This window comes from Alligator sinensis, unplaced genomic scaffold (assembly GCF_000455745.1).
Source record: "Alligator sinensis unplaced genomic scaffold, ASM45574v1 scaffold268_1, whole genome shotgun sequence".
Classification (NCBI taxonomy): domain Eukaryota; kingdom Metazoa; phylum Chordata; order Crocodylia; family Alligatoridae; genus Alligator; species Alligator sinensis.
The window spans coordinates 3,844,225-3,853,116 of NW_005841853.1; positions in this window are offsets into that span (position 1 = coordinate 3,844,225).

Sequence of the window (8,892 nt, forward strand, 5' to 3'; positions counted from 1 at the left end):
TTAGGGCTGGAAGAGTCCTCGGGAGATCGAGTCCAGTCTCCTGCCCCAGAGACAGGAAGTCAGCTGGGGTCAAAGGATCCCAGCAAGATAAACATCCAAATGTCTCTTAAAGGAGTCCAGAGCAGGTGCTTGCACCACCTCTGGGGGCAATCCGTTCCAGGCCTTGGGTGCCCGGACAGTAAAGAAGTTCTTCCTTATGTCCAGCCTGAAATGGTCTTGGACGACTTTGTGCCTGTTTGACCATGTCATCCCTTGGAGTGCTCTGGTGAACAGGTGTTCCCCCAGATCCTGTATCCAGATCAGTAATGTTTCTTCTGTAAGTAGGTGCTTTGGAAAAATAGGCATATTGTCTCCTTAATCTACCATCTGGATACTTTTGTCTATACTAGACTTTATTCCACTGGTTGAACCTCAATGACCATAAGAACAATATGTCTTTTGATAGTCGCCAGCATTTTTCCCCCACCTCTACTTAATGGCAAAGTCTATTGAATTAGGTTTTTTTGCAGTATATATAATGTCTCATCATTTGGCCTGGAGGGATGACCTCAACATGGAGAACCATGAATCCTAATCTACGTATTAGGTGCTGAAGTGTGATCCTACTTCTTCCTACTTGGAGCTGTGTTTTTAACAGTTCAGTGCAAAAGATGGGGGGAAGTCCTCCTCCTGCTGACTGCTTTTTGTGACTTAGTCTCAAGGCTAAGATGATGGTGTCCAGCAAAAATAGGTGCATTTGTTTTTTTCAGGGATTGAGCATTTGGGGACCTTGATGCTTTCTTTTTCTGGTCTATTTACAAACCCTTGATCTTGGGGGCAGGTGTTCTTTCCATTCATTGAGTGTGTCTATCCCCCTGCTGGACAGGTGCTATTCGGATTAGACTCAAATCAGTGATTTTTAAGCATTCTGTTGTTTCCATTGGCTGATAGTCATAACTTCCTGTAGTAGTCTTCAATTCCTCCCTCTAGTGTGATTTGTTGAATCCTCGCATGTGGAGAGTTTGGCAGTTCTTTACAAACCTCTAGTTTGTATGGAAGAGCTGGGACTGGAGAATTTGAGCAGTCCAAGGCCTCGGTCTCTTGAAAGATACATGCAGGCCAGTAGATTAAGTCATTATGTCGCTAGTTTTTAGACTTTGGCATCCAGAGTGGAGGGGATGGTTCCCTTTGGTGTCTGCGTGGCCTTCTAAGTAGGGTAATCGGGGTACCACATAGACATTGAGCACTTTGAGCTTCTGGGATGGCTTTGTGGAGGGCTCTGACAATCCTCTCAAGCCAAGAGTCTAAATTTGCACAGTTCTGGCTTAGATGTCTTGATCCACAGGTCCACCTTTTAGTCCTAGATACTTTTCTGTTTCACCTGGAGGAATTGTTTCATAGTTGTTAGGGTTGGAAGGGACCTGAGCAGATCATCAAGTCCAACCCCCTGCCATGGGCACGAATGAATGCTGGGATCATACGACCCCAGCTAGGTGATTTTCTAGCCTCCTTTTGAAGACCCCCCAGGGTAGGAGCAATCACTCCAGGTAGTGCTCGGGGGAACAGGGCCTCTCCCATTCCCCGCTGGTCCACACTGGTGAGTTTATAGACAGCCACCAGATCCCCTCTCAGCCTTCGTTTGTGGAGGCTGAGCAGGTTCAGGTCCCGTAGTCTCTCCTCGTAGGCCTGCCCTGCTATCCCCTGATCATGCGGGTGGCCCTCCTCTGAACCCTCTCCATGCTGTCCACATCCCTCCTGAAGTGCAGCGCCCAGAACTGGACGCAGTACTCCAACTGCGGCCTGACCAGTGCCGCATAGAGGGGGAGGATCACCTCCTTGGGCCTGCTCGTGATGCACCTGTGGATGCACGACGAGGTGTGGTTAGCCCTACTGACCATGTCCTTACATTGACAGCCCATGTTCATCTTGGAATCAATGACGACTCCAAGATCCTTTTCTGCCTCTGCTGATGAGAAGGGAGTTCCCCAGCCTGTAGGTCTGCTGCTGGTTCTTCCTCCCCAGGTGCAGCACCTTGCACTTGTCAGTATTGAATCCCATCCTGTTCTCATCCGCCCACCCCTGTCACCTGTCCAGATCTAGTTGAAGCCTGTCCCTCCCTTCTAGCATGCCCACCTTTCCCCACATCTGAGTGTTGTCTGTGAATGTGAACAAGGTGCTTTTCACCCCTTTGTCCAAGTCGCTGATAAAGATGTTGAACAGTATGGGCTTAAGGACCGAGCCCTGGGGGACTCCACTGCCCACACCCCTCCAGGTCAAAAATGACCCGTCCACCACCACTCTCTGGGTGTGGCCCTCTAGCCAATTTGTGACCCATCTGACTGTGTAGGCACCTATGCCACAGTCGCCTGATTTTTATTTATTTATTTTTTTAATGAGAATGGGGTGAAAGACAGTGTCAAAGGCCTTCCTAAAGTTCAGAAAGACTACGTCCACTGCAACACCTGTGTCCAAGTATTTTGTGACCTGATCGTAAAAGGCCACCAGGTTGGTCTGACAGGACCTGCCCCTAATGAACCTGTGTTGGTTGCCCCTGAGCATAATCTCCCCTGCTGGTCCCTTGCAGATGTGCTTCTGCATAATTTTCTCAAAGAGCTTCCCCAGGACCGAGATAAGACTAACGGGCCTATAGTTACCTGGGTCCTTCTTCCTCCCTTTTTTGAAAATGGGGACCACATTGGCCTTTTCCCCATCCTTTGGTACCTGTCCAGATCACCACGAGTGCTCATAAAGCCGTGCCTGGGACCCCGCAATGACCCCTGCCAATTCCCTCAGCATCCTGGGGTGGAGAGCATCTGGACCTGCTGATTTTTAACACATCCAGCCCCTCCAAAAGTTCCCTGACTAGGTCCTCACTGACCCTAGGCCTGGTGGAGTCTCTCCTGAGTCCATCCAGAATCCCGGTGGGGGGGATGTTCCGGTCCCTGCTGAGAAAACTGAAGGCAAAGAATTGGTTAAAGAGGTCAGTTTTTTCATCTGATGCAACCACCAGATTGCCAAGCGTGTCCTGCAGCGGCCCCACATTATCTGGTGCCTTCTTTTTACTCCCTAAGTATTTAAAAAAGGACTTATTGTTATCTTTGATCTGGGTTGCTAGCCCCAGTTCCATCTCCACCTTGTCCTTCCTAACGTCCTTCCTAACAGCCCCCCCACAGTCTCGAGCAACAGAGGTATAATCCTCCTTGGTAATGGGCCCTCTCTTCCAAGGGCTTCCAAGGATGTATGCCTCCTTTTCAGCTTTCAGATGTTCCTGAATGCCTTTGGCGAGCCATGGGGGCTTTTGAGCACTCTTGCCCCCTTTGATTTGTGTTGGGACTGTCACCCTTTGGGCTCAGAGGATCATCTCCTTAAGGAACAACCACTCATCTTGGACTCCCAGCTCCCCTACCCTCAGTGCCTCTCCTACTAATCTCCTTAATTCATTGAAATCAGCCCTCCTGAAGTCAAGGGCTACTGCCTTGCTGCAGGCCTTTGACACCCTGCACAGGATGGTGAATTCCAGTTGGCGATGATTGCTATTGCCCAGGTGGTCAAGAACCCACAGTCTCCTCACCAGGTCATCGCCTGTGGCCAGGACCAGGTACAGCAGGGCATTTCTCCTGGTGGGAATGTGCACGTCCTGGGTTAGATGGAGGTCCTGTACCTTGGCTAGGAACCTATGTGAGTGGTCAGACCTGGATGACTGCTCTTCCCAGCAGATGTCCGGGTAGTTTAGGTCCCCCATGACAGCCACATACCTTGACTTAAGTGTCTCCATGAGCTGACTTGAGAATTCCCAGTCCAGCTCTTCTCCCTGGTCAGGTGGTCTGTAGTAGCCCCCCACCATTTAGTCCCTTTCCTCCAGACCCCCTTGTATTCTGACCCAGAGCACTCCTCCCTGGTCAGGTGGTCTGTAGTAGCCCCGCACCATTTAGTCCCTTTCCTCCCGACCCCCTTGTATTCTGACCCAGAGCACTTCAGTGTGCCCCTCCTCTGACCCCGTACTGTTTGTTGAGGACATGCATTGCTCTTTGATGTAGAGCACCACACCCCCCTGCCTTTCCTTCCTGCTCTATCGTTGCTGTACAGCCTGTAGTCCCTAATGTTTACCGCCCAATCATGGGTTGAATCCTACCAGGTTTCAGTGATCCCTACTGTGTCCGGGTTTGTGCTAGCTAGCAGAAGGGCAAGTTCCTCCTGCTTGTTCCCCATACTACGAGCATTAGTGTAGAGGCATTTAAGGCTTCCAATGGGTGCTTGCACCATGCCCTTGATCCTAGGACTATCAGGGCCCCTGTCACTTACCTGGGTATTTCTTGTGCTTATCACCTGTCCTGGCTGGGAACTGTCCTCGTGTCCCCCTGTGGGTCCATCCCCTGGCGAAGCTAGTTGAAAGCATGCCGTATGAGATAAACCAACCTGGAAGAAAAGACATGCTTGCCTTTAGGGGAGAGATGAAACCCATCCCACCCGAGCGTGCCTCCTGTGTGAAAATGTAGGTGGTTGTCAAGGAACCCGAGGCCTGCCTGGTGGCATCAACTTCGAACCCGCCAGTTGACCACTCCGATGCAGGCCTTATGGTGCCATCTGCGTCTACTTACCTGCACCCCCATTTCCTTGAGCTTGGTCCCAGGGCCTTGTAGACCTTCATTATGCGGTCTGGACTGCTCCTGGCTTTGTCATTCATTCCCACATGGATTAGGACCATGGGGTACTGGCCCAAGGGTCAAATGAGGTCCAGGATCATCTCTGTAACATCCTGAAACTGAGCCCCAGGAAGGCAGCAGACCTCCTGTGCTATGGGGCCGGGTTGGCAGCTAGGACCCTCCGTTTCCCTCAGGATGGAGTCTCTGATGACGAGGACTCGGTGTTTCATCATCTTGGTGTTCCATCCTTGCTCAGACCATGCCATGCATAGAGTGGCACCGTCTGCCCCAGTGGCATCCACTTCAACCTTCTCCTCTAAGGCTGCCAAAGCCTCATATCTATTCCCCAGTTGTACCTGGGGAGCCACCACCATGCTACCCCAAGCAGTCCTGGTTCTGGTGGGCACCTTCTGCCATTCCTCTGCTGTGCATCTCTCTCTCCCGGGAGGTCTGTCCACTGGAAAACTGATCCTGCAGAGAACGGAAATGCATGTCAACTTCATCCTCTGCAGCCCTGATCCCCTGTAACCTGCTCACCTCAGCCTGGAGATCCCTCACCTGTTCCTCTAGAGCCCGAAGTCAGGCACAAGAGGGACAGGCGAGGGAGCCTCCAGACCCCTCTCCCACCCCTGGCCTCTGGGTCCCTGCCAGGCAGCCCCCATAAACAGGGGGGCAGGGGGCTGCTGACCCCACCATGGGCTCCATCTGGGTGGAGGCCTTGAGGAGAGCCCAGGGTAGGTGGCACTACCGGGGCGGGGTCCCTAGCAGCCGCGCTCCACATCCTTACCATGTCTGTGGAGATGTGAGTCTTCCTCTCTCTCTTGCTGGAGATTCCTTCCTGGCTATTGCTGCATGCCCGCCTTGTGCAAATGCCAGCGCGCCCTTTCATAGTGAGCCTGTTTGCATGCTCTGCTCATGTGTGCTGCCCACGCACGGCTTGGGAGTGCAGGTCCCTGCCGTCTCGGTTAAGAGGGATCCAGGGGGGCTCCCACTCCGGATCCTCTGCAGCTGTGCCGGCTCCCTTCACCTCACTTACTTACCTGTGCAGGATCAGCCGCTGCCACTGCCGCCGCTGCCTCCTCTGCTGCCAGTGCTGGATACACACGTGCGCCCACTCTGCTCCCAAGCCCTGACTGCCGGGGGATAGGACAAACTATGGTTTTTAAAGGGCCATGGTTTGAATTTCCCACGCTGCTTCTGGAGCCCTTCCATTCCTATTCACCAAGCATCATAGTTGCTTACCAAGTAGGCGTCTTGGGTTGGGGTGGAGGTAAAAACCTGTGGCATTTTCTTGGCTTGAGTCTTCAGGCTGGAAAGCTTACAGGTAGGTTACAAAATGTTGATGATGTTTTTTTCATGCCTTTCCACAAGTTGCTAAGCAGTGCACTGACTCTCTTATATGAGTAGCCATTCCCTTTGGACTCAAGGTTTGAAATCAGTGGGTCTATTGTTTGCTTGAAAGGTAGTGGTGATATTGGTTCTCCCCCATTGACCTCAACTTTGATGTTAATTGGGGGGGTGAAGGCTCCTTTCTAATACCTAGATGGGTGTGGGTATCATTCTGTGTCTTGGATGATGTTAGCAATGTGCTCATCCAGTCCTTTTCTCCTTAGTACCCAGGAGATGCATTAGTAGGCTACTGACTTGAAGGCCTTAAACATATCCACAAAACTCCCTAAGGCTTATGGTCTGTCTTTAGGTGCTTGATGACAATCTGAAGGGCTTTCAAGTTCTCCAAGTATCTTGGGGCTTCAACTCTGTATTTATCAGGCCTGCTTTGGCCAGCCTATTTGTTAAGTTTCAGGAAAATAGCTATAGCACAATGGTACCCATCATGTTTGCCCCCCAGCTGACCGCGTCCTTCAGTTTATCTGAGTTCATTGCCTTTGGAATAAGGACTGGAGCATCATTCCTTGACACTATCTGGGATGAGGCCTGTGACAAGCCACAGAATTAATGTTCTGGCAAAAGATTCACCTTGGTGTTCAACATTTTTATATCTATTAGAGAGCAGAATAGGAACATAAAAGAAAAGAGAGCAAAGGCTGTCCCTGGACCGGACAGTTAGCTTGGTCACTGCAGTACTCGGAGACAGAGGCAACTTTGTGATCAGCATGATGCAGTTCTTTCAAGACTGAATGGAGCCTTGGCTTGCCAAAGTCTGAATGGCATATCCCAACTCTGGTTTTGGCTCTTGACTCAGAGTTCAGAGCCAGAGTTGAGACTGCAGTTCTGACTTGAATCCCACTGAATCAAGAGCCAAAGATAAGGCAGGGTGAGCCTAGAGTCAGAGATCCAACAGGAGAAGCAGGAAAGTGGAGGGAGGTCAACAGCAAGTACCCAAGTCTTTTCCCCACTAAGGTACTGAGAGCTGGGCCTACAATTTAAAGGATGGAGTGGGTGGCACCTGTTGTCAGTGGTCTCAGGGGATTGGCTGTTCGGATTTGCCTCATGAAAACCAGCTAGACCTAGAGCACTGAACTGGGCTCTGCAGGTGGTACCAGTTCCCCTGCAGCCTCAGAGGGTGAATTGCCCTGAACCTCTGATTTGGGCTGGCTGGGCCTAGGTTTCTGATCTGGCCTCGTTACAGGCCAAGCATCCTTCTCTTATCACTTACCTGCTTGGTCATTTTTGTTTTAAGCAGGTTGTTGATGTTCCTTGTGCCATGGGACTTTTGGCTTAGTTTGAGCAGGAAAGTTTCTTCTTCCATTATCCAGAAGCTCTTATGGGCTCCCCTCTTTGGGTTGCTCTTGGGTTGACCTTCTTGAACCAGTTCCGCATTGCAGGCCTCCAGGTGCACCTATTTCTTGTGCTAGAAAAGAGCACTGTTTGGTCTAAATTCTTTACACAATTCAAAAGACCAGTCCCCTGCTGGTAATCATGGTTGCAGTTCTCTGCATTTAGGACTGTGGTGCAGCACTGGAACAGGTTACCCATAGAGGTTGTGGACTCTCCATCCTTGGAAGTTTTTCAAGACCCGGCTAGACAAAGCCATGGCTGGGATGATGTAGTTGGGGCTGGTCCTGCTTTGAGCAGGGGGTTGGATTAGATGAGACCTCCTGAGGTCTAAATTGGCTATGATTTTATGACTCCCACATCTAGGCCCCATAGACTAGTTCTTGCTGTTCTTCATAGATGCTCCAGATTAAACGTAACTGGTCTAATCAGCAGAACTGGCCACACTGGTGTAATTAAAGAGCATTTGTTCCTCTTTCCGTTCTGTTCTGTGCTGTCTGCAGCCTCTAGTAACAGCCAGTTAACAAGTGCTGACACTGTATATGTTCATAGTGTCTGGCTAAGAAGCTTGTGCTGTCTTTGCCACCTTCATTAAAGCAGACAGTGATCAGATAAGCCCTCTCCCTTCACTGTTGTCTGGGTTTGTTTCCTGATTATTAGGCTCAGAAAGGAAAACTTCCCAGGGCCGGGTGTCTGCTCTCCTAGCAAGGGCTGCATTGTTAGCAGTCGTTCTCACAGTGGCTTCTGGAACGGGAATGGTGCTAACCCAATAAATCCGATTTCCTCCTCTTGTTTGCTCTCACTTTGAACAACAATTAATAGTCGCCCAGAGCAGCACACAGAGAGCTGCTGTCTGGGGGGGAACAACCCAGCAGGTGTGAAACTCAAGTGAGCCTGCTGTCCAAATGTCCTCGGGCACAGAAATGAAACTCGGGGCATTTGCTAGAACTGCTTTTGAGTTCGCTGACACGATGGGAGAACTCCCCCGATGAGCTGGCAGCTTTGAAAAAGCAAGAGGGAAAGAAGATGGAAAATAAGATGAGTTAGAATCAGCTATTAATTATGGATGGGTTTAGAAACACCGCGTTCAGCTTTCTTAACCATTCACCCATCCTCTCTCTTCCTATACTGCCTTACCTTGTTCAAAGTCTACTGCATACAGCATGCATTTGGGTTTCAGGAGACTAGGGATACAATTCCTGGCTCTGCCACTGTCCAACTGGGTGTCCCTAGGCAAAGCACTTCATACCGTCTACCTCAGTTTCCCCGAATGATAAGGTATGGGCTTCCTCTGGAAGCTGCTTTGAGATCTCCAGATGAAAACACAGTGCAAGAGTAACACACTTCCGTCTCTTCCAGCAACCGATAACCACGTCTTTCTTTATACAATCCTGATTCACCCCCAAATTACAGTCTATCCTGTGCGGTGAATAAGACAGGAGTGCTGTGGGGAAACAAGTAGTATGTGATTATTTAGATTGCAGAGCTAGAAGTAAATTTAAGGATTATCTGGTCCAACCCCCTGCATAAATGC